The sequence below is a fragment of the Panulirus ornatus genome, chromosome 6, assembly GCF_036320965.1.
Source record: "Panulirus ornatus isolate Po-2019 chromosome 6, ASM3632096v1, whole genome shotgun sequence".
Lineage (NCBI taxonomy): Eukaryota > Metazoa > Arthropoda > Malacostraca > Decapoda > Palinuridae > Panulirus > Panulirus ornatus.
Window position 1 is genome coordinate 21,582,121 of NC_092229.1, and position 27,502 is coordinate 21,609,622.

The 27,502-nt window shown below is 38.9% G+C and overlaps 1 protein-coding gene across 12 annotated transcripts in view; it reads right to left on the bottom strand.

Annotated features, from left to right (window-relative positions):
• The window catches only part of by (focal adhesion protein tensin), a 1,595,780-nt gene that overhangs the window by 1,144,292 nt on the left and 423,986 nt on the right, over window positions 1-27,502 (bottom strand). The gene's annotated exons all lie outside the window — the stretch shown is intronic.

Genomic DNA, 27,502 nt, shown 5'->3' on the forward strand with positions numbered 1-27,502 from the left:
AGTTAAGAGTGCTGAGTTGCAGGAAAAGGCCTTAAATTTGCCCAACTTAGAAGAGATAGTAGAGGGGTGACTGGATCATAGCCTTTAAGCTTTTAAACCAAACTGATAACGTGACCAGTGAACACCTTTGTAAAATACTGATACAGTAACGAGAAGACTTTGCATGAAAATAAGCAAGAAACTCCTTAAAAAAATGAGAAGAAGTACTTCTATAGTATACGAGCGGTGGATGAATGGAATAAAATAACAAGATATGGTTAATGCAGACACCATACTTAAGACGTTGTACGATAGTAGAGAATGAGAGATGGGGCCCAAGAGTGAAAATCTCCCATCCCGTACAGTACAAATAGGTAATCACACACACACACACACGCGTATATATGCACACACACACACACACACACACACACACACATATATATATATATTATATATATGCAGGAGGATGGATGTGCTGGAAATGAGATGTCTGAGGACAATGTGTGGTGTGAGGTGGTTTGATCGAGTAAGTAACGTAAGGGTGAGAGAGATGTGTGGAAATAAAAAAGCGTGGTTGAGAGAGCAGTAGAGGGTGTTTTGAAATGGTTTGGGCACATGGAGAGAATGAGTGAGGAAAGGTTGACCAAGAGGATATATGTGTCGGAGGTGGAGGGAACGAGGAGAAGAGGGAGACCAAATTGGAGGTGGAAAGATGGAGTGAAAAAGATTTTGTGTGATCGGGGCCTGAACTTGCAGGAGGGTGAAAGGAGGGCAAGGAATAGAGTGAATTGGAGCAATGTGGTATACCGGGGTTGACGTGCTGTCAGTGGATTGAATCAAGACATGTGAAGCGTCTGGGGTAAACCATGGAAAGCTGTGTAGGTATGTATATTTGCGTGGGTGGACGTATGTATATACATGTGTATGGGGGGGGGTTGGGCCATTTCTTTCGTCTGTTTCCTTGCGCTACCTCGCAAACGCGGGAGACAGCGACAAAGTATAAAAAAAAAAAAAAAAAAAAAATATATATATATATATATATATATATATATATATATATATATATATATATATATATATATAGAGAGAGAGAGAGAGAGAGAGAGAGAGAGAGAGAGACCCTAATACACCAGAGAGTTCTGAAGCCACTGGGAAGGCATGGAAGCCTGAGGAGTTAAGGTTAATAAAGCTCAAGAGGAACGTGAGGGGTGACACAGCCTCTACAGGCCCGCATGTGAACCCTGACTGGCCCGCTGCCACACCACACGAGTCTTCATGGTGTTCAGTGTACCAGAGTGTACAGGATAATACTGACCGCCTGGCTATCCATCATCCCCGCTGACATATCAACATGGAGCTGCCTCCCTCACTCCTAAACTCCTGCCATGAAGACAACCTCTCTTATTTCCCTGAGCTATTATCAGCTCCTGGTACAGAAACGTTCACTAATCGTGTTTTCATAAATGTGTACGTGTGTGTGTGTGTGTGTGTGTGTGTGTAACCTATTTGAACTATACGGGGAAGGAGTTTTACACACGTGGGACCACCATCTCTTGAACGTTCTCTATAATTCTTAAGCTTCTCTATGATGTCCACAATTACTTTTTCCTCTTTTAATCGACTCCATTCACCAATAGCACTATCCATCCAGGGAGTCTCGTTATTCCTTGCCTTATGTTCCCATTTCTATATTCATCCTCCTATGTGGCACAGCGTCAAATGCTTTCTGGCAGTCCAGATAAAAACAGCGTACCCAGACTTCTCTTTTGTTTCTGAAATCTAAGACCTTCGTATACTTAAACTTTTCCCTAAACCATGTTCTCTCTCACTCACGTATTTTCTCCTACGGTTTGATTTCTGACTATCTTTTCTAGTACCTTACAGACTACACTCGTCAGTGAGACTGGAGTACAGTTAACCGCCTCTTCCTGGTCTCCTTTCTTACAGTCAGACATTACGCTCGCCCATTTCTAGTCCCTCTGTACTGTATCTTTATCCACTAATATTCTGAACAGTATTTGAAGTGGTTCATCTAGAGTATCAGCACATATCCTCAGCACATATGGTGAACACTGATCAGGACCATGTATGGTTCAGAATACTTTATTGTTAATATTTTTCCTATATGTTTCAATGCTTTCTAAGATATCCTCCTCCCTACTCCATCTCGGTCGTGTTTGGGCTACAGTGTTTCCCCACTGTGAAAACACTTATGAACTCGGTCATTTAACTCCTCACGTATTCTTACATCAACATGTCTAACTCTTCCCTCTGAATGCCTAACCCTGATTAACTGATCTTAAACTAACAATTTACTCCCAGCGTCATCCGTTGTGAAAACATTTCTAAACATGTCATTCCGTCCCACGTACATCCTTAAACTAACCTCAACAACTCCTCCCTCTGAATCCTTTAGTCTGATTACGTGTTCTTTATGTGACATTTGTTGAGAAGTTTTCCATTTCCTCGTCCACAAAATTCGTATCAAAGTTTCGCTGTTCCTCCTCTCCTATCCTGCTATACTCATTCCCTGTTCTCTTGTTCCTGATAAATGCTGTCCGGCTATACCTTGGTCACAACACATCGCGAAGCTGCGTTGCTTTCTGACATCCTTTACTGAACCATTCCCCCGTCTTTCTTAACATTTCCCCTGTATTTGAGGCTGAAGGTGCCCATGTTGCTACACCCTCGGTGTCATTTTCAGAAAGCCTTCTATCACAACGTCCAGGTTCCTGGCTACCGAATTCCATTTCCCCATTCATGTTGTCATATATATTACAAACATTCCAGGATTATATCTCATTTACTTTGGCGTCATCTCTGCTCTTTTTACGTTCTCATTTACCACATAATTACACTCAAGTTTTCTTTTTCCAATTGGTGTATCATATACTTCCTCATTATCCATGTCAGTATTTGTGTGAAGATAAGATCTAGTAATGACAGAGTATTAGTCCCTCTTACTCTAGTGTGTTCATCAACATCATGCTATAAGACATTTTTCTGTATGCACTCAAAAAAACTTGTGTCTCAATGACTCTGTCATCATGAGCATCTTCACTACCCAAGTCTGTATCTCTATAAATGAGATCCTCCATTATTAGGACATTACTATCTCTGAGATGTGCGTGTTTCACTACTTCACGTAAGACCGTGACCCTTCCTTCACTGTTATCACTGTACATATGTTCTGGATCACTAAAATCCTTTGAAGGTATACATGACATCAACACCACAAGGGTTAATCCTCCTCCTCCACTGCCTATTGTTCCAACCTTATCAACATGTACCCCTCTGGGCAGAACAGGTGAGATCTTACCCCTTTAGTAAGCTTTGCTTCTTCAACAATATCACGTGCGTTTCCCCCAAATAGTATCCAAAAATACCAGCTCTTTACCACCTGCTACTAACCCATGTGCCTGCATCTGTATGCCATAGTGTCAGTCTGACATTACCGAACATTCCTGACCTCTCTGCGGCAGTGTGTGTTAATACACTCATACGTATGCACAAGGCTAAACAGTAATTATTAGAGTAATCCTTTTAGATAAGGCAACAACAGCACCAATTAAGTAGGAGGAACCAGCCATTACAATACGTGATGCAAACATTTTTCGTTTCTGACCCTCGACGTTACATGTCTGATGCATTATAAAACAAAATGAGATATGGAGGTAATAATGAATGCAAATTTATGCACACAATGTGGACGAAGATGTTTTCCTGCTACAGTGAAGATAGTAATAATGATGAGGGACCGAGGGAGATTAGTGAACTTCATTTGGTATTCTTCATTCACTATTTACCATTTCATAATTTGTGAAATCCCGATATGATTCTACATCATTCTACACCATACACATTTTCCAGGCTATACGACTGTACACCATATACATTTTCACAAGGATATACCACTCTATACCATACACATCTTTCCGAGTCACATACCGTCACAGGCGGAACGGGACAATAATTTTCCAGCAAACTAAAGGAAAAAAGAACATTAAAAAAAGGGTCAAACCACAGTTTCCGGTACAGTTAACAGGGAGACATGTTAAACAAAGGGGAAGACCGTCAAGCCAGTGTGGCACGAACTGTCAGCCAGGAAAGTGGCTTCACCCAAACGCAAGCCACCTCTAGCCATCATCCACACTGGAGGAACCTGAGCCCATTGGTGAAGCACGGGGGAGAAAACCTCGATCAGGACGGTACACCAGACACAAGGACCAGCGAGGAATGGAAGAGGCTAAAAATTGACACAGATGAGAGTGAAAACTGGAGAAACAGAGATTGTCGTGAGGACGCAGATGAAAGAAAAAGATGAGGGTACAGATAGGAAAGCAGTAAAGATACCAGGAAGAGCCATGGAAACAAGAGGTGTCGAGGATGCAAGTGGGAGGGTATGAGGAGTCTGTAGGACGGAGACCCGCTATGACCAGCACGGCGCCCGCCCACCACCCGGCCCTCAGTAATGGCGTCAACATCCTCACTATAAATTGCCCAATATCGCCTCAACATGGACCCACAGTCAACACCATCAGTGCCTACATCCCCTGACCCTACAGTGGAACCTAATCTGGTGTTATTATGTTCATAAATCAGCATGTGAGGGTCAGGAATGTCTTAACTCACACTACACTAGCTGTTAGAATAGGCACCAAATAAGAAATATTTGAGACATGTAACATCAGACGTTAGAAATCATAAGATGTTTGAAAAACCTCTTAAAACGTATCTTAGACTCTTTTGTACCTCCCGTAACTTGATATACAACTCAAGAGACTAAGAAAAACACAAGACAGTGTGTGATGTGACAACGATCAGTGCCTAAACTGAACATACTTTCTGAGACCATGGAAAGGCATGGCTCTCTCTCTCTCTCTCTCTCTCTCTCTCTCTCTCTCTCTCTCTATATATATATATATATATATATATATATATATATATATATATATATATATATATATATATATATATATATATATATAAATATTATCCAGTCCCACAAGAGCACAGCAGGTCCAGCATGAAAATCATACAAGACCAGAGCGACCACAAAGGGTAAGCAAGCGTCCACGTGAGCTGAGGCGAAAGAACACACTGGAATGGTAATCCAACGAAAGTGTAACTTAATTTTCTGTTCTGATACGAACACAAAAGCTAACACCATCTACTGCCGGCGGACTGGGAGAGAGAGAGAGAGAGAGAGAGAGAGAGAGAGAGAGAGAGAGAGAGAGAGAGAGAGAGAGAGAGAGAGAGAGAGAGCTATTCAGATCCACATAACACCCGCCACCACACCAGGTCTTGCGAACAACACCGTCATCTGGGTAAAGCCTGATTGAAATACAAATTATTCACCAAAGTTGGCGATTAAAAAATATATATTTCCTGGACGTACAGGCGGGCGCGCGCACGCGACTCTCCTCCACTTTCTACCCTACACCGAAGGTTGAAGACATTAGCAGTCCAGCGGAGTCTGATCCCACCTTTATCTTCCTTGGTACATCCAGGGATCAGATATTGAGAGGCATAACTAACGTAGCACTATGATGCACTATAACCCATGACACTCATTTAAGCGTCATTAAGACTTGCAATCTCACTAAGTTTTACCACATGAAGCCTGGCTCAGCAGAACTTATAATTACGAAACTGGATTTTGGTATGCAATTACTGACGTATGCACGCATGCAAAACTCATTTCAATCTCAAACGAAGGATCAAGAAAATGACTCATCTCTTAAAAAGTCTGATACAAACGCAAAATTAGGAAGGCTGATAATAATCAACTTAAATATTCCTGGAGCTAAGCTTATATAACATACTCCAAAGGCGATGTTTATTTCATACGCTGTCCTGTAGCTAGGGTTTACGACTTATTCCAGATGCGAAGTTTATTGCACAATCCTAGAGCTAAGTTCATAATGTACACATTCCTGCAGCTATAACACACTCCTGAGGCTGTCTTTAACATACTCCCTCCTGGAACTTTGTTTGCGACACACTGCTGGAGCCAAGTACCCGAAAATACAGCTGTAACTTCCCAGCTGATATATACAATAGGATATCATGTTGAGCTGAGATATAAAACAGTATATCATGCTAAGCTGATATATACAACAGTATATCATGTTGAGCTGAGATATAAAACAGTATATCATGTTGAGCTGATATATACAACAGTATATCATGTTGAGCTGAGATATACAACAGTATGTCATGATGAGCTGAGATATACAACAGTATATCACGTTGAGCTGAGATATGCAACAGTATATCACGTTGAGCTGAGATATGCATTATATCATGTTGAGCTGAGATATACAACAGTAATCACGTTGAGCTGAGATATATAACAGTATACCATGTTGAGCTGAGATATACAACAGTATACCATGTTGAGCTGAGATATACAACAGTATGTCATGATGAGCTGAGATATACAACAGTATATCACGGTGAGCTGAGATATACAACAGTATATCATGTTGAGCTGAGAAATACAACAGTATATCATGTCCAACTGAGATATACAACAGTATATCATGTTGAGCTGAGATATGCAACAGTATATCATGTTGAGATATACAACAGTATGTCATGATGAGCTGAGATATACAACAGTATATCATGTTGAGCTGAGATATACAACAGTATATCATGTTGAGCTGAGATATACAACAGTATATCATGTTGAGCAGATAAACAACAGTATATCATGTTGAGCTGAGATATACAACAGTATATAAAGTTGAGCTGATATATACAGCAATATATCACGTTGGGCTGAGATATACAACAGTATATTATGTTGAGCTGAGATATACAACAGTATATCATGTTGAGCTGAGATATACAACAGTATATCATGTTGAGCTGAGATATACAACAGTATATCATGTTGAGCTGACATATACAATAAAAAAATATATGTTGAGCTGAGAAATACAACAGTATATCAAGCTGAGCTGAGATATACAACAGTATATCATGTTGAGCTCAAGTATACAACAGTATATCATGCTGAGCTGAGATATACAATGGTATATCATGCTGAGCTGATATGCAAGTATATCATGTTGTGCAGAGATATACAACGGTGCATCAAGTTGAGCTGAGATACACAACATTATATCATGTTGAGCTGAGGTATTCAACAGCATATCATGTTGAGCTGAGATATACTACAGTATATCATGCTGAGCTGAGACATACAACAGTATATCACGTTGAGCTGAGATATTCAACAGTATATCACGCTGAGCTGAGGTATACAGCAGTATGCTAAAGTCTGAGTGTGAACATATGTGGCCTTTGTTGTCTTTTTCTAGCGCTACCTCGCGCGCATGCGTGGGGGGGGGGGGGGGTGTCACTTCATGTGTGGCGGGGTGGCGACGGTAATTGAATAAGGGCAGCAACTATGAATTATGTACATATGTTGAGCTGAGGTATACAACAGTATAATCATGATCAGTTGAGATATACAACTGTATATCATGTTGAGCTGAGATATACAACAATATAATCATGTTGAGCTGAGATATACAACATTATATCATGTTGAGCTCAAGTATACAACAATATATCATACTGAGCTGAGGCATACGACAGTACATCATGTTAAGCTGAGATATACAACATTATATCATGTTGAGCTGAGATATACAACATTATATCATGTTGAGCTGAGATATACATTATATCATGTTGAGCTGAGATATACAACAGTATATCATGTTGAGCTGAGATATACAACATTATAACATGTTGAGCTGAGATATACAACATTATATCATGTTGAGCTGAGATATACAATTGTATATCATGTTGAGCTGAGATATACTACATTATAACATGTTGAGCTGAGATATACAACATTATATCATGTTGAGCTGAGATATACAACAGTATATCATGTTGAGCTGAGATATACAACATTATAACATGTTGAGCTGAGATATACAACATTATAACATGTTGAGCTGAGATATACAACATTATATCATGTTGAGCTGAGATATACAACAGTATATCATGTTGAGTTGAGATATACAACAGTATATCATGTTGAGTTGAGATATACAACATTATAACATGTTGAGCTGAGGTATACAACATTATATCATGTTAAGCTGAGATATACAATTGTATATCATGTTGAGCTGAGATATACAACATTATAACATGTTGAGCTGAGATATACATTATATCATGTTTAGCTGAGATATACATTATATCATGTTGAGCTGAGATATACAATTGTATATCATGTTGAGCTGAGATATATAACTGTATATCATGTTGAGCTGAGATATACAACAGTATATCATGTTGAGCTGAGATATACAATTGTATATCTTGTTGAGCTGAGATATACAACTATATATCATGTTGAGCTGAGATATACAACAGTATATCATGTTGAGCTGAGATATAAAACATTATAACATGTTGAGCTGAGATATACAACATTATATCATGTTGAGCTGAGATATACAACTGTATATCATGTTGAGCTGAGATATACAACAATATATCATGTTAAGCTGAGATATACATTATAACATGTTGAGCTGAGATATACATCATATCATGTTGAGCTGAGATATACAACAATATATCATGTTAAGCTGAGATATACAACATTATAACATGTTGAGCTGAGATATACAACATTATATCATGTTGAGCTGAGATATAAAATTGTATATCATGTTGAGCTGAGATATATAACTGTATATCATGTTGAGCTGAAGTATACAACAATATATCATACTGAGCTGAGGCATACGACAGTACATCATGTTAAGCTGAGATATAAAACATCATATCATGTTGAGCTGAGATATACAACAGTATATCATGTTGAGCTGAGATATACATCATATCATGTTGAGCTGAGATATACAACAGTATATCATGTTGAACTGAGATATACAACAGTATATCATGTTGAGCTGAGATATACAACAGTATATCACGTTGAGCTGTGATATACAAGTTTGTCTTGTTGAGCTGAGATATACAACAGTATGTCTTGTTGAGCTGAGTTATACAACAGTATATCATGTTGAGCTGAGATATACAACAGTATATCATGTTGAGCTGAGATATACAACAGTATATCATGTTGAGCTGAGATATACAACAGTATATCATGTTGAGCTGAGAAATACACCAGTATATCATGTTGAGCTGAGATATACAACAGTATATCATGTTGAGCTGAGATATACAACAGTATATCATGTTGAGCTGACATATACAACAGTATATCATGTTGAGCTGAGATATACAACAGTATATCATGTTGAGCTGAGATATACAACAGTATATCATGTTGAGCTGAGAAATACAACAGTATATCATGTTGAGCTGAGATATACAACAGTATATCATGTTGAGCTGAGATATACAACAATATAGCATGTTCAGCTGAGATATACAACAGTGTATCATGTTGAGCTGAGATATACAACAGTGTATCATGTTGAACTGAGATATACAACATTATATCATGTTGAGCTGAGATATACAACAGTATATCATGTTCAGCTGATATATACAACATTATAACATGTTGAGCTGAGATATACAACATTATATCATGTTGAGCTGAGATATACAATTGTATATCATGTTGAGCTGAGATATACATTATAACATGTTGAGCTGAGATATACAACATTATATCATGTTGAGCTGAGATATACAACAGTATAGCATGTTGAGCTGAGATATACAACAGTATAGCATGTTGAGCTGAGATATACAACACTATATCATGTTGAGCTGAGATATACAACAGTATATCATGTTGAGCTGAGATATACAACATTATAACATGTTGAGCTGAGATATACAACATTATATCATGTTAAGCTGAGATATACAATTGTATATCATGTTGAGCTGAGATATACATTATAACATGTTGAGCTGAGATATACATTATATCATGTTGAGCTGAGAATACAACATTATATAATGTTGAGCTGAGATATACAACAGTATATAATGCTGAGCTGAGATATACAACATTATAACATGTTGAGCTGAGATATACAACATTATATCATGTTAAGCTGAGATATACAATTGTATATCATGTTGAGCTGAGATATACAACATTATAACATGTTGAGCTGAGATATACAACATTATATCATGTTAAGCTGAGATATACAATTGTATATCATGTTGAGCTGAGATATACAACATTATAACATGTTGAGCTGAGATATACAACATTATATCATGTTGAGCTGAGATATACAACAGTATATCATGTTGAGCTGAGATATACATTATAACATGTTGAGCTGAGATATACAACATTATAACATGTTGAGCTGAGATATACAACATTATATTATGTTGAGCTGAGATATACAACAGTATATCATGTTGAGCTGAGATATACAGCATTATATCATGTTGAGCTGAGATATACAATTGTATATCATGCTGAGCTGAGATATATAACTGTATATCATGTTGAGCTAAGATATACAACAGTATATCATGTTGAGCTGAGATATACAATTGTATATCATGTTGAGCTGAGATATACAATTATATATATCATGTTGAGCTGAGATATACAACAGTATATCATGTTGAGCTGAGATATACAACATTATAACATGTTGAGCTGAGATACACAACAGTGTATCATGTTCAGCTGAGATATACAACAGTGTATCATGTTGAGCTGAGATATACAACATTATATCATGTTGAGCTGAGATATACAACAGTATATCATGTTGAGCTGAGATATACATTATAACATGTTGAGCTGAGATATACAACATTATATCATGTTGAGCTGAGATATACAATTGTATATCATGTTGAGCTGAGATATACATTATAACATGTTGAGCTGAGATATACAACATTATATCATGTTGAGCTGAGATATACAACAGTATATCATGTTGAGTTGAGATATACAACATTATAACATGTTGAGCTGAGATATACATTATATCATGTTGAGCTGAGATATACAACAGTATATCATGTTGAGCTGAGATATACAACATTATAACATGTTGAGCTGAGATATACATTATATCATGTTAAGCTGAGATATACAATTGTATATTATGTTGAGTTGAGATATACAATATTATAACATGTTGAGCTGAGATATACAACATTATATCATGTTGAGCTGAGATATACAACATTATATCATGTTGAGCTGAGATATACAACAGTATATCATGTTGAGCTGAGATATACATTATAACATGTTGAGCTGAGATATACAACATTATATCATGTTAAGCTGAGATATACAATTGTATATCATGTTGAGCTGAGATATACATTATAACATGTTGAGCTGAGATATACAACATTATATGTTAAGCTGAGATATACAATTTTATATCATGTTGAGCTGAGATATACAACATTATAACATGTTGAGCTGAGATATACAACATTATATCATGTTGAGCTGAGATATTCAACAGTATATCATGTTGAGTGAGATATACAACATTATATCATGTTGAGCGAGATATACAATAGTATATCATGTTGAGCTGAGATATACAACATTAAAACATGTTGAGCTGAGATATACATTATATCATGTTGAGCTGAGACATACAACATTATATCATGTTGAGCTGAGATATAACAATTGTATATCATGTTGAGCTGAGATATATAACTGTAAAACGTTGAGCTGAGATATACAACAGTATTTTCATGTGAGCTGAGATATAAAATTGTATTTCATGTTGAGGCAAGTGTTTGGGAGCAGCTAATATGAGTGTGTAGCGGTTTTGATGCACGAGACCGGGTTATAGTGATGGGTGATTTGAATGCAAAGGTGAGTAATGTGGCAGTTGAGGGAATAATTGGTATGCATGGGGTGTTCAGTGTTGTAAATGGAAATGGTGAAGAGCTTGTAGATTTATGTGCTGAAAAAGGACTGATGATTGGGAATACCTGGTTTAAAAAGCGAGATATTCATAAGTATACTTATGTAAGTAGGAGAGATGGCCAGGAGAGCGTTATTGGATTACGTGTTAATTGACAGGCGTGCGAAAGAGAGACTTTTGGATGTTAATGTGCTGAGAGGTGCAACTGGAGGATGTCTGATCATTATCTTGTGGAGGCTAAGGTGAAGATTAGTATGGGTTTTCAGAAAAGAGGAGTGAATGTTGGGGTGAAGAAGGTGGTGAGAGTAAGTGAGCTTGGGAAGGAGACCTGTGTGGGGAAGTACCAGGAGAGACTGTGTACAGAATGGAAAAAGGTGAGAACAATGGAAGTAAGGGGAGTGGGGGAGGAATGGGATGTATTTAGGAATCAGTGATGGATTGCGCAAAAGATGCTTGTGGCATGAGAAGAGTGGGAGGTGGGCTGTTTAGAAAGGGTTAGTGAGTGGTGGGATGAAGAAGTAAGAGTATTAGTGAAAGAGAAGAGAGAGGCATTTGGACGATTTTTGCAGGGAAAAATGCAATTGAGTGGGAGAAGTATAAAAGAAAGAGACAGGAGGTCAAGAGAAAGGTGCAAGAGGTGAAAAAAGGGCAATGGAGAGTGGGGGTGAGAGACTATCAGTAAATTTTAGGGAAAATAAAAAGATGTTCTGGAAGGAGGTAAATAGGGTGCGTAAGACAAGGGAGCAAATGGGAACTTCAGTGAAGGGCGTAAATGGGGAGGGTGATAACAAGTAGCGGTGATGTGAGAAGGAGATGGAATGAGTATTTTGAAGTTTGTTGAATGTGTCTGTGACAGAGTGGCAGATATAGGGTGTTTTGGTCGAGGTGGTGTGCAAAGTGAGAGGGTTAGGGAAAATGATTTGGTAAACAGGAGAAGAGGTAGTAAAAGCTTTGCGGAAGATGAAAGCCGGCAAGGCAGCAGGTTTGGATGGTATTGCAGTGGAATTTATTAAGAAAGGGGGTGACTGTATTGTTGACTGGTTGGTAAGGTTATTTAATGTATGTATGACTCATGGTGAGGTGCCTGAGGATGGCGGAATGCGTGCATAGTGCCATTGTACAAGGCAAAGGGGATAAGAGTGAGTGCTCAAATTACAGAGGTATAAGTTGTTGAGTATTCCTGGTAAATTATATGGGAGGGTATTGATTGAGAGGGTGAAGGCATGTACAGAGCATCAGATTGGGGAAGAGCAGTGCGGTTTCAGAAGTGGTAGAGGATGTGGGATCAGGTGTTTGCTTTGAAGAATGTATGTGAGAAATACTTAGAAAAGCAAATGGATTTGTATGTAGCATTTATGGATCTGGAGAAGGCATATGATAGAGTTGATAGAGATGCTCTGTGGAAGGTATTAAGAATATATGGTGTGGGAGGCAAGTTGTTAGAAGCAGTGAAAAGTTTTTATCGAGGATGTAGGCATGTGTACGTGTAGGAGAGAGGGAAAGTGATTGGTTCTCAGTGAATGTAGGTTTGCGGCAGGGGTGTGTGATGTTCTCCATGGTTGTTTAATTTGTTTATGGATGGGGTTGTAAGGGAGGTAAATGCAAGAGTCCTGGAAAGAGGGCAAGTATGAAGTCTGTTGGGGATGAGAGAGCTTGGGAAGTGAGTCAGTGTTGTTCGCTGATGATACAGCGCTGGTGGCTGATTCATGTGAGAAACTGCAGAAGCTGGTGACTGAGTTTGGTAAAGTGTGTGGAAGAAGAAAGTTGAGAGTAAATGTGAATAAGATGCAAGGTTATTAGGTACAGTAGGGTTGAGGGTCAAGTCAATTGGGAGGTGAGTTTGAATGGAGAAAAACTGGAGGAAGTGAAGGTTTTTAGATATCTGGGAGTGGATCTGTCAGCGGATGGAACCATGGAAGCGGAAGTGGATCATAGGGTGGGGGAGGGGGCGAAAATTCTGGGAGCCTTGAAAAATGTGTGGAAGTCGAGAACACTATCTCGGAAAGCAAAAATGGGTATGTTTGAGGGAATAGTGGTTCCAACAATGTTGTATGGTTGCGAGGCGTGGGCTATGGATAGAGATGTGCGCAGGAGGATGGATGTGCTGGAAATGAGATGTTTGAGGACAATGTGTGGTGTGAGGTGGTTTGATCGAGTAAGTAACGTAAGGGTAAGAGGGGGGGGGGGGTTGGGCCATTTCATTTCGTCTGGGGTTTTTTGCGCACCTCGCAAACGGGGATGAATCGGCGACAAAGTATAAAAATAAATAAAAGAAAAAAAAAAAAAATCATGTTGAGCTGAGATATACAATTATATCATATTGAGCTGAGATATACAACAGTTATATCATGTTGAGCTGAGATATACAACATTATACATGTTGAGCTAGATATACAACATTATATCATGTTGAGCTGAGATGTACAATTGTATATCATGTTGAGCTGAGATATACAACAGTATATATCATGTTGAGCTGAGATATACAACATATATCATGTTGAGCTGAGATATACAACAGTATATCATGTTGAGCTGAGATATACAACATATATCATGTTGAGCTGAGATATACAACAATATAGCATGTTAGCTGAGATATACAACAGTGTATCATGTTGAGCTGAGATATACAACAGTGTATCATGTTGAACTGAGATATACAACATTATATCATGTTGAGCTGAGATATACAACAGTATATCATGTTCAGCTGATATATACAACATTATAACATGTTGAGCTGAGATATACAACATTATATCATGTTGAGCTGAGATATACAATTGTAATCATGTTGAGCTGAGATATCATTATAACATGTTGAGCTGAGATATACAACATTATATCATGTTGAGCTGAGATATACAACAGTTATAGCATGTTGAGCTGAGATATACAACATTATAGCATGTTGAGCTGAGATATACAACACTATATCATGTTGAGCTGAGATATACAACAGTATATCATGTTGAGCTGAGATATACAACATTATAACATGTTGAGCTGAGATATACAACATTATATCATGTTAAGCTGAGATATACAATTGTATATCATGTTGAGCTGAGATATACATTATAACATGTTGAGCTGAGATATACATTATATCATGTTGAGCTGAGAATACAACATTATATAATGTTGAGCTGAGATATACAACAGTATATAATGCTGAGCTGAGATATACAACATTATAACATGTTGAGCTGAGATATACAACATTATATCATGTTAAGCTGAGATATACAATTGTATATCATGTTGAGCTGAGATATACAACATTATAACATGTTGAGCTGAGATATACAACATTATATCATGTTAAGCTGAGATATACAATTGTATATCATGTTGAGCTGAGATATACAACATTATAACATGTTGAGCTGAGATATACAACATTATATCATGTTGAGCTGAGATATACAACAGTATATCATGTTGAGCTGAGATATACATTATAACATGTTGAGCTGAGATATACAACATTATAACATGTTGAGCTGAGATATACAACATTATATTATGTTGAGCTGAGATATACAACAGTATATCATGTTGAGCTGAGATATACAGCATTATATCATGTTGAGCTGAGATATACAATTGTATATCATGCTGAGCTGAGATATATAACTGTATATCATGTTGAGCTAAGATATACAACAGTATATCATGTTGAGCTGAGATATACAATTGTATATCATGTTGAGCTGAGATATACAATTATATATATCATGTTGAGCTGAGATATACAACAGTATATCATGTTGAGCTGAGATATACAACATTATAACATGTTGAGCTGAGATACACAACAGTGTATCATGTTCAGCTGAGATATACAACAGTGTATCATGTTGAGCTGAGATATACAACATTATATCATGTTGAGCTGAGATATACAACAGTATATCATGTTGAGCTGAGATATACATTATAACATGTTGAGCTGAGATATACAACATTATATCATGTTGAGCTGAGATATACAATTGTATATCATGTTGAGCTGAGATATACATTATAACATGTTGAGCTGAGATATACAACATTATATCATGTTGAGCTGAGATATACAACAGTATATCATGTTGAGTTGAGATATACAACATTATAACATGTTGAGCTGAGATATACATTATATCATGTTGAGCTGAGATATACAACAGTATATCATGTTGAGCTGAGATATACAACATTATAACATGTTGAGCTGAGATATACATTATATCATGTTAAGCTGAGATATACAATTGTATATTATGTTGAGTTGAGATATACAATATTATAACATGTTGAGCTGAGATATACAACATTATATCATGTTGAGCTGAGATATACAACATTATATCATGTTGAGCTGAGATATACAACAGTATATCATGTTGAGCTGAGATATACATTATAACATGTTGAGCTGAGATATACAACATTATATCATGTTAAGCTGAGATATACAATTGTATATCATGTTGAGCTGAGATATACATTATAACATGTTGAGCTGAGATATACAACATTATATGTTAAGCTGAGATATACAATTTTATATCATGTTGAGCTGAGATATACAACATTATAACATGTTGAGCTGAGATATACAACATTATATCATGTTGAGCTGAGATATTCAACAGTATATCATGTTGAGCTGAGATATACAACATTATATCATGTTGAGCTGAGATATACAATAGTATATCATGTTGAGCTGAGATATACAACATTATAACATGTTGAGCTGAGATATACATTATATCATGTTGAGCTGAGACATACAACATTATATCATGTTGAGCTGAGATATACAATTGTATATCATGTTGAGCTGAGATATATAACTGTATAACATGTTGAGCTGAGATATACAACAGTATATCATGTTGAGCTGAGATATACAATTGTATATCATGTTGAGGCAAGTGTTTTGGGAGCAGCTAAATGAGTGTGTTAGCGGTTTTGATGCACGAGACCGGGTTATAGTGATGGGTGATTTGAATGCAAAGGTGAGTAATGTGGCAGTTGAGGGAATAATTGGTATGCATGGGGTGTTCAGTGTTGTAAATGGAAATGGTGAAGAGCTTGTAGATTTATGTGCTGAAAAAGGACTGATGATTGGGAATACCTGGTTTAAAAAGCGAGATATTCATAAGTATACTTATGTAAGTAGGAGAGATGGCCAGAGAGCGTTATTGGATTACGTGTTAATTGACAGGCGTGCGAAAGAGAGACTTTTGGATGTTAATGTGCTGAGAGGTGCAACTGGAGGGATGTCTGATCATTATCTTGTGGAGGCTAAGGTGAAGATTAGTATGGGTTTTCAGAAAAGAGGAGTGAATGTTGGGGTGAAGAAGGTGGTGAGAGTAAGTGAGCTTGGGAAGGAGACCTGTGTGGGGAAGTACCAGGAGAGACTGTGTACAGAATGGAAAAAGGTGAGAACAATGGAAGTAAGGGGAGTGGGGGAGGAATGGGATGTATTTAGGGAATCAGTGATGGATTGCGCAAAAGATGCTTGTGGCATGAGAAGAGTGGGAGGTGGGCTGTTTAGAAAGGGTAGTGAGTGGTGGGATGAAGAAGTAAGAGTATTAGTGAAAGAGAAGAGAGAGGCATTTGGACGATTTTTGCAGGGAAAAAATGCAATTGAGTGGGAGAAGTATAAAAGAAAGAGACAGGAGGTCAAGAGAAAGGTGCAAGAGGTGAAAAAAAGGGCAAATGAGAGTTGGGGTGAGAGACTATCAGTAAATTTTAGGGAAAATAAAAAGATGTTCTGGAAGGAGGTAAATAGGGTGCGTAAGACAAGGGAGCAAATGGGAACTTCAGTGAAGGGCGTAAATGGGGAGGTGATAACAAGTAGCGGTGATGTGAGAAGGAGATGGAATGAGTATTTTGAAGGTTTGTTGAATGTGTCTGATGACAGAGTGGCAGATATAGGGTGTTTTGGTCGAGGTGGTGTGCAAAGTGAGAGGGTTAGGGAAAATGATTTGGTAAACAGAGAAGAGGTAGTAAAAGCTTTGCGGAAGATGAAAGCCGGCAAGGCAGCAGGTTTGGATGGTATTGCAGTGGAATTTATTAAGAAAGGGGGTGACTGTATTGTTGACTGGTTGGTAAGGTTATTTAATGTATGTATGACTCATGGTGAGGTGCCTGAGGATTGGCGGAATGCGTGCATAGTGCCATTGTACAAAGGCAAAGGGGATAAGAGTGAGTGCTCAAATTACAGAGGTATAAGTTTGTTGAGTATTCCTGGTAAATTATATGGGAGGGTATTGATTGAGAGGGTGAAGGCATGTACAGAGCATCAGATTGGGGAAGAGCAGTGCGGTTTCAGAAGTGGTAGAGGATGTGTGGATCAGGTGTTTGCTTTGAAGAATGTATGTGAGAAATACTTAGAAAAGCAAATGGATTTGTATGTAGCATTTATGGATCTGGAGAAGGCATATGATAGAGTTGATAGAGATGCTCTGTGGAAGGTATTAAGAATATATGGTGTGGGAGGCAAGTTGTTAGAAGCAGTGAAAAGTTTTTATCGAGGATGTAAGGCATGTGTACGTGTAGGAAGAGAGGAAAGTGATTGGTTCTCAGTGAATGTAGGTTTGCGGCAGGGGTGTGTGATGTCTCCATGGTTGTTTAATTTGTTTATGGATGGGGTTGTAAGGGAGGTAAATGCAAGAGTCCTGGAAAGAGGGGCAAGTATGAAGTCTGTTGGGGATGAGAGAGCTTGGGAAGTGAGTCAGTTGTTGTTCGCTGATGATACAGCGCTGGTGGCTGATTCATGTGAGAAACTGCAGAAGCTGGTGACTGAGTTTGGTAAAGTGTGTGGAAGAAGAAAGTTGAGAGTAAATGTGAATAAGAGCAAGGTTATTAGGTACAGTAGGGGTGAGGGTCAAGTCAATTGGGAGGTGAGTTTGAATGGAGAAAAACTGGAGGAAGTGAAGTGTTTTAGATATCTGGGAGTGGATCTGTCAGCGGATGGAACCATGGAAGCGGAAGTGGATCATAGGGTGGGGGAGGGGGCGAAAATTCTGGGAGCCTTGAAAAATGTGTGGAAGTCGAGAACACTATCTCGGAAAGCAAAAATGGGTATGTTTGAGGGAATAGTGGTTCCAACAATGTTGTATGGTTGCGAGGCGTGGGCTATGGATAGAGATGTGCGCAGGAGGATGGATGTGCTGGAAATGAGATGTTTGAGGACAATGTGTGGTGTGAGGTGGTTTGATCGAGTAAGTAACGTAAGGGTAAGAGAGATGTGTGGAAATAAAAAGAGCGTGGTTGAGAGAGCAGAAGAGGGTGTTTTGAAATGGTTTGGGCACATGGAGAGAATGAGTGAGGAGAGATTGACCAAGAGGATATATGTGTCGGAGGTGGAGGGAACAAGGAGAAGAGGGAGACCAAATTGGAGGTGGAAAGATGGAGTGAAAAAGATTTTGTGTGATCGGGGCCTGAACATGCAGGAGGGTGAAAGGAGGGCAAGAAATAGAGTGAATTGGAGTCATGTGGTATACAGGGGTTGACGTGCTGTCAGTGGATTGAAGCAAGGCATGTGAAGCGTCTGGGGTAAACCATGGAAAGCTGTGTAGGTATGTATATTTGCGTGTGTGGACGTGTGTATGTACATGTGTATGGGGGGGGGGGGGGTTGGGCCATTTCTTTCGTCTGTTTCCTTGCGCTACCTCGCAAACGCGGGAGACGGCGACAAAGTATAAAAAAAAAAAAAAAAAAAAAAAAAAAAAAAAATCATGTTGAGCTGAGATATACAATTATATATCATATTGAGCTGAGATATACAACAGTATATCATGTTGAGCTGAGATATACAACATTATAACATGTTGAGCTGAGATATACAACATTATATCATGTTGAGCTGAGATGTACAATTGTATATCATGTTGAGCTGAGATATACAACAGTATATCATGTTGAGCTGAGATATACAACAGTATATCATGTTGAGCTGAGAAATACAACAGTATATCATGTTGACCTGAGATATACAACAATATATCATGTTCAGCTGAGATATACAACAGTGTATCATGTTCAGCTGAGATATACAACAGTGTATCATGTTGAGCTGAGATATACAACAGTGTATCATGTTGAGCTGAGATATACAACAGTGTATCATGTTGAGCTGAGATACACAACAGTATATCATGTTGAGCTGAGATATACAAAAGTATATCATGTTAGAGTCCGACACATCACCGTCCAGATCATCTCGTCATGAAACATTAAATGTTCGAGACGTAAGTACGGATGTTGCCGGACTTCTGCTGCTCCATTTACAATCTTGAGACAATGGTCGATATGTTCTGTGGGGAATCCAGGTTCCATCAACTCCAACAGAGATACACATCTGAAACTAGTGAGAGATATGTTCGTCTGGTATACACAGAGCTTCGTGATCGCTACCGCTAACATAATAAACGTAAAGTGCATGATAAACGAACCGCTGATAACGAGGAATAAAAGATATCTTACATAGATTTTCTATGTTCAATATGCTTTATCAAAGCAAGTTAGCACAGCCTTATGTGCATGACTACCACATGAACGTATCTATGGATACTGAGCACATTCCAATTCTGAAATTCAACTCAGGTGTTGATAGACTGAGAAGTCTCATCAAAGCGCGTTAAGTATAAAATCATTAAACAAAAGTAATGAATCAACACTGAAGTTGAGGATGTACGTACACACACACACACACACACACACACATATATATATATATATATATATATATATATATATATATATATATATATATATATATATATATATATATATATTTTTTTTTTTTTTTTTTTCCTTTCAAACTATTCGCCATTTCCCGCGTTAGCAAGGTAGCGTTAAGAACAGAGGACTGGACCTTTGAGGGAATATCCTCACCTGGCCCCCTTCTCTGTTCCTTCTTTTGGAAAATTAGAAAAAAACGAGAGGGGAGGATTTCCAGCCCCCCGCTCCCTCCCCTTTAACTCGCCTTCTACGGCACGCAGGGAATACGTGGGAAGTATTCTTTCTCCCCTATCCCCAGGGATAATATATATATATATATATATATATATATATATATATATATATATATATATATATATATATATACACATGAATACATATGATTCGTCTCTATCTATCAACGCATTTGAAAAGGATATAAACTGAGCTATTTGATCAGTTCTCAGCAAAATCCAACATGATTAACCAAACTGTGTGGCTGGAAACCAAGCTACGTTTCTGTTTGAGGGAGCAAGTATGGATGAGCAATTTGCCTAGGTTTTCGAACATGACGTTAGGATCAACATCCCTCTCACTCACAAATTGAAAGAACTCAAACAGTACTAGATCACCGGGTCCTTTCGAGGCTGTCTGTGATAGCGGAAGATATCAGAAACTCGTAGATTTGTGTGTTGTGTGGTGAAACAAGAAAAGCATACACATAATTCACACACAAAATCTTGCAAACAGTTCTTGTTCGTCGTTATTTTCCGACTACGAACCTCTTCTTTGAGGTGTGAAATATAGGTTAACGCGACCTGCATTCGGTAGAATTTTTAAAGTGTTTTATCGAAATGCATCTTCATATGAAGTTACACGATCGTACATCAAATAATGGATGAGAACTGAGCTCTATATAAAAACACAGCCCAGGTGAGGACAAGCACGCGAGCACTGATGTGACGCCGAGGCCAGGAGAATAATTCTTCCACAACGTCATAAAGGCGAACTGAAAACTGCACCTTCCCTGACAGCTTATGCACTATTTCCAGGCTAGTAACCAGGCACCAGATGTACTGCACCATCATCAGACGCTCACTAACTATAACTTTTTATTCACTCGTTCATTCATAGTTTATCATCTTGACTTTCTTCTCACACTGGATACTAAACGTGCCTTTATGCATCATCTGAACTATGCTCTGTATCCACTACTTTACGCCTGCAAAATGGGAGTGATAGACCAAATGTGTTGCTGACAAATCCAGCAGACTTTCTCGACCCGCATTCCTTCCTATTAAACCCATCTACGAGAAAGAAATGCTTTACTCGGTCTTGCTGGTCTATTCATTCACGACACATCAAATGCCGGACCTTAAGTAAAATATCGAGGAAAAAAGAAAGAGAAGAAAAGGGAAAATTATCACGAATTTTGGAGGAAGTGAAAAACCTGTCTTTTGAAATGTGCCACGTCATAGTTATCGGGAAACACCTGAGAAGGTAGGAAGTTCCACAACTTCGACGTGTAGGGAAAGAAGCAGTTGTCAAAATGGCTCACCCTTGAATTACTCATGGCCACACAGTAATCATGTGACGCAGCAGCTTGCCGAGTATTGCGTGGTCTAGCTAGTGGTGGGGGACACACAAGCAGCCAGCTCTCGGGAGCAAAAACCAAAGTAATATCAACAGAAGAGGGTATCAGTCTTGTTATCTTCACATAAGTTGTTGCATACCTCACAATCAACAGTTTCTGCACATGCGCTGGTAGATACCTCATTATCTACAATGTTTCTATCTTCACATATGTTGGTGCATATCCAACCACCAACCTTGTCTCTAGCTCCAGTCAAACTCACAAAAACCTGAGATGATTAAATTCCCTTGCGCCACTTCCTCTCGGTTCTTACCTTTTTCAGTCTCATTTTTTTCCTTTCCCACTTCCTTTCATTCAGATATGATACAGTCCTCTTTATGAAATACTTTACAAAAATCAACCTTCTTTCGCTCGTCAAGCAAACTCTTCACATATTACATAATCATCCCGATTACTTTACTGGATTTTAAGTATCAAAATTCTGATCAATTCAATGTTATTTTCCACTTCCCGAGCCGTAGGCGCTTATCGAGAGGGGCGACAATCCAAGATCAACTGTATACAAGTCACAGAGCCAAAGGGACGGTCAGTAAAATGTCAAAGTACGTGCAGCACAAGGGCTTGATGAGTGGGGGTCAGGACCTCACGGTGAAATATAACGAAATAAGTCATAGGGATACCCAAGCCCTGAGCCAGATCATGCGAGAAAACTCCGCTCAACCAACTCGTCCTACATTACTTGATCTGCTGATCCTTGAGTTGATGACTGACCCCTGACGGAGCAACGTGGCCATCCTCAAACATTGCTTACAAGAATCTAGCGTTTCTAGATCAACATTCGTCACGTCAGAAAACATACAAGAGTCGTTGCATCATTAATACTTGTCAATTCTCTACAATGTTATGAGGAGTGTCACATTTCATTAACACATAGGCTCTCTTGTTTTATTTCACGTGTGCAAAATTACCCACACATGGATCCATATAATGGAATTTCATATAAGGTACAGATGTGAACAAGTATATGATAAATTATTTCTTATAACACCCCAATTTAATATTAGACTTCTGTTTGCTTCACTACCACCTATACTGTAGCACCATACATTACCCATTACGTTATGTTCTGCAGGGAAGATGGTAATCATAACGTGGGCCAACATACCGCCGAATATCCACACTCAGACGACGCTTGGGATCCCCTGCAACCGTGGAATTTAAGTCGATACATTTCTACAATGATTTCGACTACGAAGCGAGACTGGGCTTTTATATATACATTCTGCTAATATCTTACTAGTTAATTACCTACTTTTACAACATCACTTTCTTACCTAATATATATATATATATATATATATAGTCATTTTCATTTCCCGCGTTAGCGAGCTAGCGACAAGAACCGAGGATAGCCTTAGAGGGGAAGATTCTCACTTGGCCCCCCTCATCATCTGATCCTTCCTTAGGAAAAGTCAAAACTGGAGGGGAGGATTTCCACAGTTTCAAATCAAAATTCATAAGTGATGCATGAGTACAGCCAAGAGTGAGACGAAAGTACAGACGACAGCGACACGTGAGTACAGCCATGAGTGACGTGAGTACAACCATGACTAATATCAAAGTAGAGTCATGAGTCACCCCAGAGTTCTGCCATGCGCGACACGTGAGTACAGCCATGAGTGACATGCTGAAACAGCCGTGAACGAGAGGTCATGCTAATTGTTATGTGTAACAGTTGTTCAGGGAGTTCAGAACATGAAAATGTCACATGTCTGCGAGTGTTGTGGTAACCACAGACGCACACAACTGTTCAGGGACGAGCAAGACAGTCGGGAAGACCTGATGTGGTTCTGCTCCTTGTAAGTCATCAGTGTGTGTTAAGCAGACAGTGACTAATGAAGATACACGTGCTGACTTCACTGCAGGATTTCGTGGTGGGGAAAAAGTTGAAGAAGTACAGAGCAGTACTGAGCACGGAGCGTCCACCATGAAAAAGTGAAGCAATTATGAGAGAGGATATTGTGGTCAGGTGGTAACGCAATCTGGTTACAGGTCACGGAACACCATGTACAATACTCGGACGCACGATGATTTACACGTGAACATTACATCTTCTCATACACACAAACCAGAAAAAAAAGGAAGAGAAGTTTTGAGGGGAAATAGGAATAATGAGGCAGCTGAAAAAAAATTTGTCCTACAAGAAAACCAGGACACGCATAACTTCAAGTAAGTTGTGAAGCCCAGATAAGCAGTGGGATGAATATAAAATGAAAATGCAATCAGCTGTAGCGAACTACCTGCTACAGATGACAATAGGGAATGACAAGATAATGGGCAAAGGTAAAGACTCGATGGAGACAATCAAATAAGAGAAGATTAAAACAAGAGCCCGCGATCATGTTAGAACACTAACGGAGAAAGCTGTGAAAGAACACGAAAAGCGAATATTACATAACAGAAGAATCCTAACAAAACTGTGGGTTTATGCAAAGTCTAAAACGAGATCCAAGTCGTCAGTACCAAACTTATACCAAGATGACAGCAGAACACATCTCAATAAGTGTGACAAAGCCAAGGCAGATGCTCTTGCAGACATATAATAAACGTAAGTGTTTACAATAGATCCAGATGATATCATTACCAAACTTATAACTAAGACAAGTTACAAAACTTAACGATACAGTAACTGACAAAAATATGGCTGAAAAAAATTGCTCCCTATAAGAGACATCCAAATGCTTGCGTTAGAAATGAAGGCCAGAATCGGTCAAAAGACACCAAAAACCATGGGAAAACAATTTCAACCAAACCAAACCTAACAAATATAACCTAACAAGATTCTCTGCATGACCGAAACGGAAGTAATACCAGAGTCAGGTCTCCAGGTCCTGATGGAAGCAGCCTGAGATTTTTGAGAGAACTCAAGAGTGTGGTATCCATACCCTGAATCATCAAAGGCTTGTTCTACCTGCTGGGTGGAAGACTGTGCACATTACTGTATTGTTTTTGATACCACAAATTAAGCTTCCAGCGATAAAGCAGCTGCTTTACGAAACGGTCTACCTCCTTGTGTAGCTGAAGCAAGGACAGAGAAGTCTTCTGAAAAGCGGCAGGATAAGTTCTGGCGTAAATGAGGCAACCTGTTCATGACGTCAACGATAAATGTTGTGGCCAGAATAAACTTGGCCTGTCATGAAGTCTAGGCAGGAGAGCTGGTGTCACAGGTGGACAACGCCTACTACCAGAATTCAACCATGTATGTAACTGTGTATGTATGTGAGTACAACCATGAATGACATGCAAGGCCGTGACACGCGAGTACCGCCGTGAATAACATGTACGTACGGCCATGAGTGACGTACGTACGGCCATGAGTGACATGTCAATACAACCATGAGTGACGTGAGTATAGCCGTGAGCGGCACGTGAGTACAGCCATGATTGACACGCGAGTCTAGCCATGAGCAACAGTGCACAGGTGTGGGGCAGCACAGGTGATCTGTCTGACCTGATCCACACCTTAAGGGTTCAGGTTGCATTCACTGATGACAGTTTAATTTCCTGACTCGCTCAAACGAGTTTCTAAATCATTAACTGGATTATCTTTAATCATAACATCTGTTTAAGCTGATATGAAACTGAATATTTGTGGGAGCCTCGAATACTTTACTTATCCTCTTTGCTCTTATCATTATATAATAAATCACTCGCACATTAATTTTCCCGTGTGATTTGCTGTGAGTTTACACTCTCACGGCATAACTATTAGCGAGGTGATCACAATAGTGTTAACTTTACCTTCTTGTTCGGTGTCAGCAGACTATATCAAGTGACGTCATACACAGCAGGTGTACTGAACACTGTATATACTGTACGTCTACTTCACAAACACGCAGGACATGGCAGACCTGACGCAACGTATGGTCCGGGTACCTGCAGGCGGGCGGGTGTGGGTACTGGCCAGGGTCTTAACCAGCAGTTTGACCATCGAACACGTTGTTTGGCTGAGCGTTGATATGACGAGTGTCTCGATTATTGCAGTATTCAGATTAAAAGTATTCTTAATCTTACACATAAATGATACTGATTTTTCTATCAATCACAGCTGGTAGGTTAGGTTTATATTGTTGGCGCTCAAAGACGTCACATACGAGTGGGTGGGTCGTTAATGTTTACTGTCACTGGTGGCCGGCCACAGATATCCAGGCTTGGCATCGCCCTCACTTGCTGGGTTACCTCAGGTTACGTCGACAATAATTTCATGACGTCATTGTCGACGCTGGAAAACCTGAGGCTAGACGTCTCCATTTCTGTTATGATCAACAAAGTAACTTCAGTCAACTTATCAGGAAATGGTGCTCATTTTTCACTGGAAAATCTGCTGAGCTTTACATATAAACAGACGCGTATTCAGGACTTGGTGGAGTGGTGGGTGGGTATTCCTCACTCGCCAACATATTGACAAGCAGCCCAACACAAGAGTGATGTATAAGAAAGCATTGTGTATTAGGGACTTTAGCGTTCTTTAAGCTATTTACACATCAAACTTAATCACTTGCATTGGTCAAATTCTCTTAAACTAATTACAACTGTTGTGGGGAAGTAAGTGTAAATCATAAGACGGCCGACCATTTTCTTGATGAAAACGAAAATTTGCTTTGAAAACATAAAACAGCTGATACCTACAATCAAGGGAGTTCTGCTTAGTGAAAAAAAATAAATATCCTTTACCAGAGAGGGAACATTTTGTTAATAGAATTATATACCAACGACAAGTGTTATAGGAAGGTGATGAAACAATGTTGTCCCACAAGCCGCTTGAGTACACATCAGAAACAACTGAGTACACATAAATCCACATCTGTTTTACCTAGGGCAATCATGACACGTTTTAAGGAAAATATGACGAAATATGACAGAACCAACACAGATAACAGCATACCTTTGCTTCAGAGCAGAATTATGACATAAACTGGTATAAAAATGCATTTTATGGATACAATTATATACAGCACTAGCAAAGACATGAAGAACACTACAATAGCTAGAGACAGGTGTGTAAAATATGCTTCATCACAGGTGAGGCTGTAGGCATCGTGGGAGGGCGTGGAGGACGACACATGATGCGGCATAAACACACCTCCCGAGCCAAGACTCGGCTCCACCTACTGAACTGTTGCACCACGTCACGTTGAAGGTACCACATAAACACACCATCTTACTTAACCTGTCCACCATCTCCGACCAACATCGACAGCTCACACGGCAGTTTGGTAATAAACTGCTG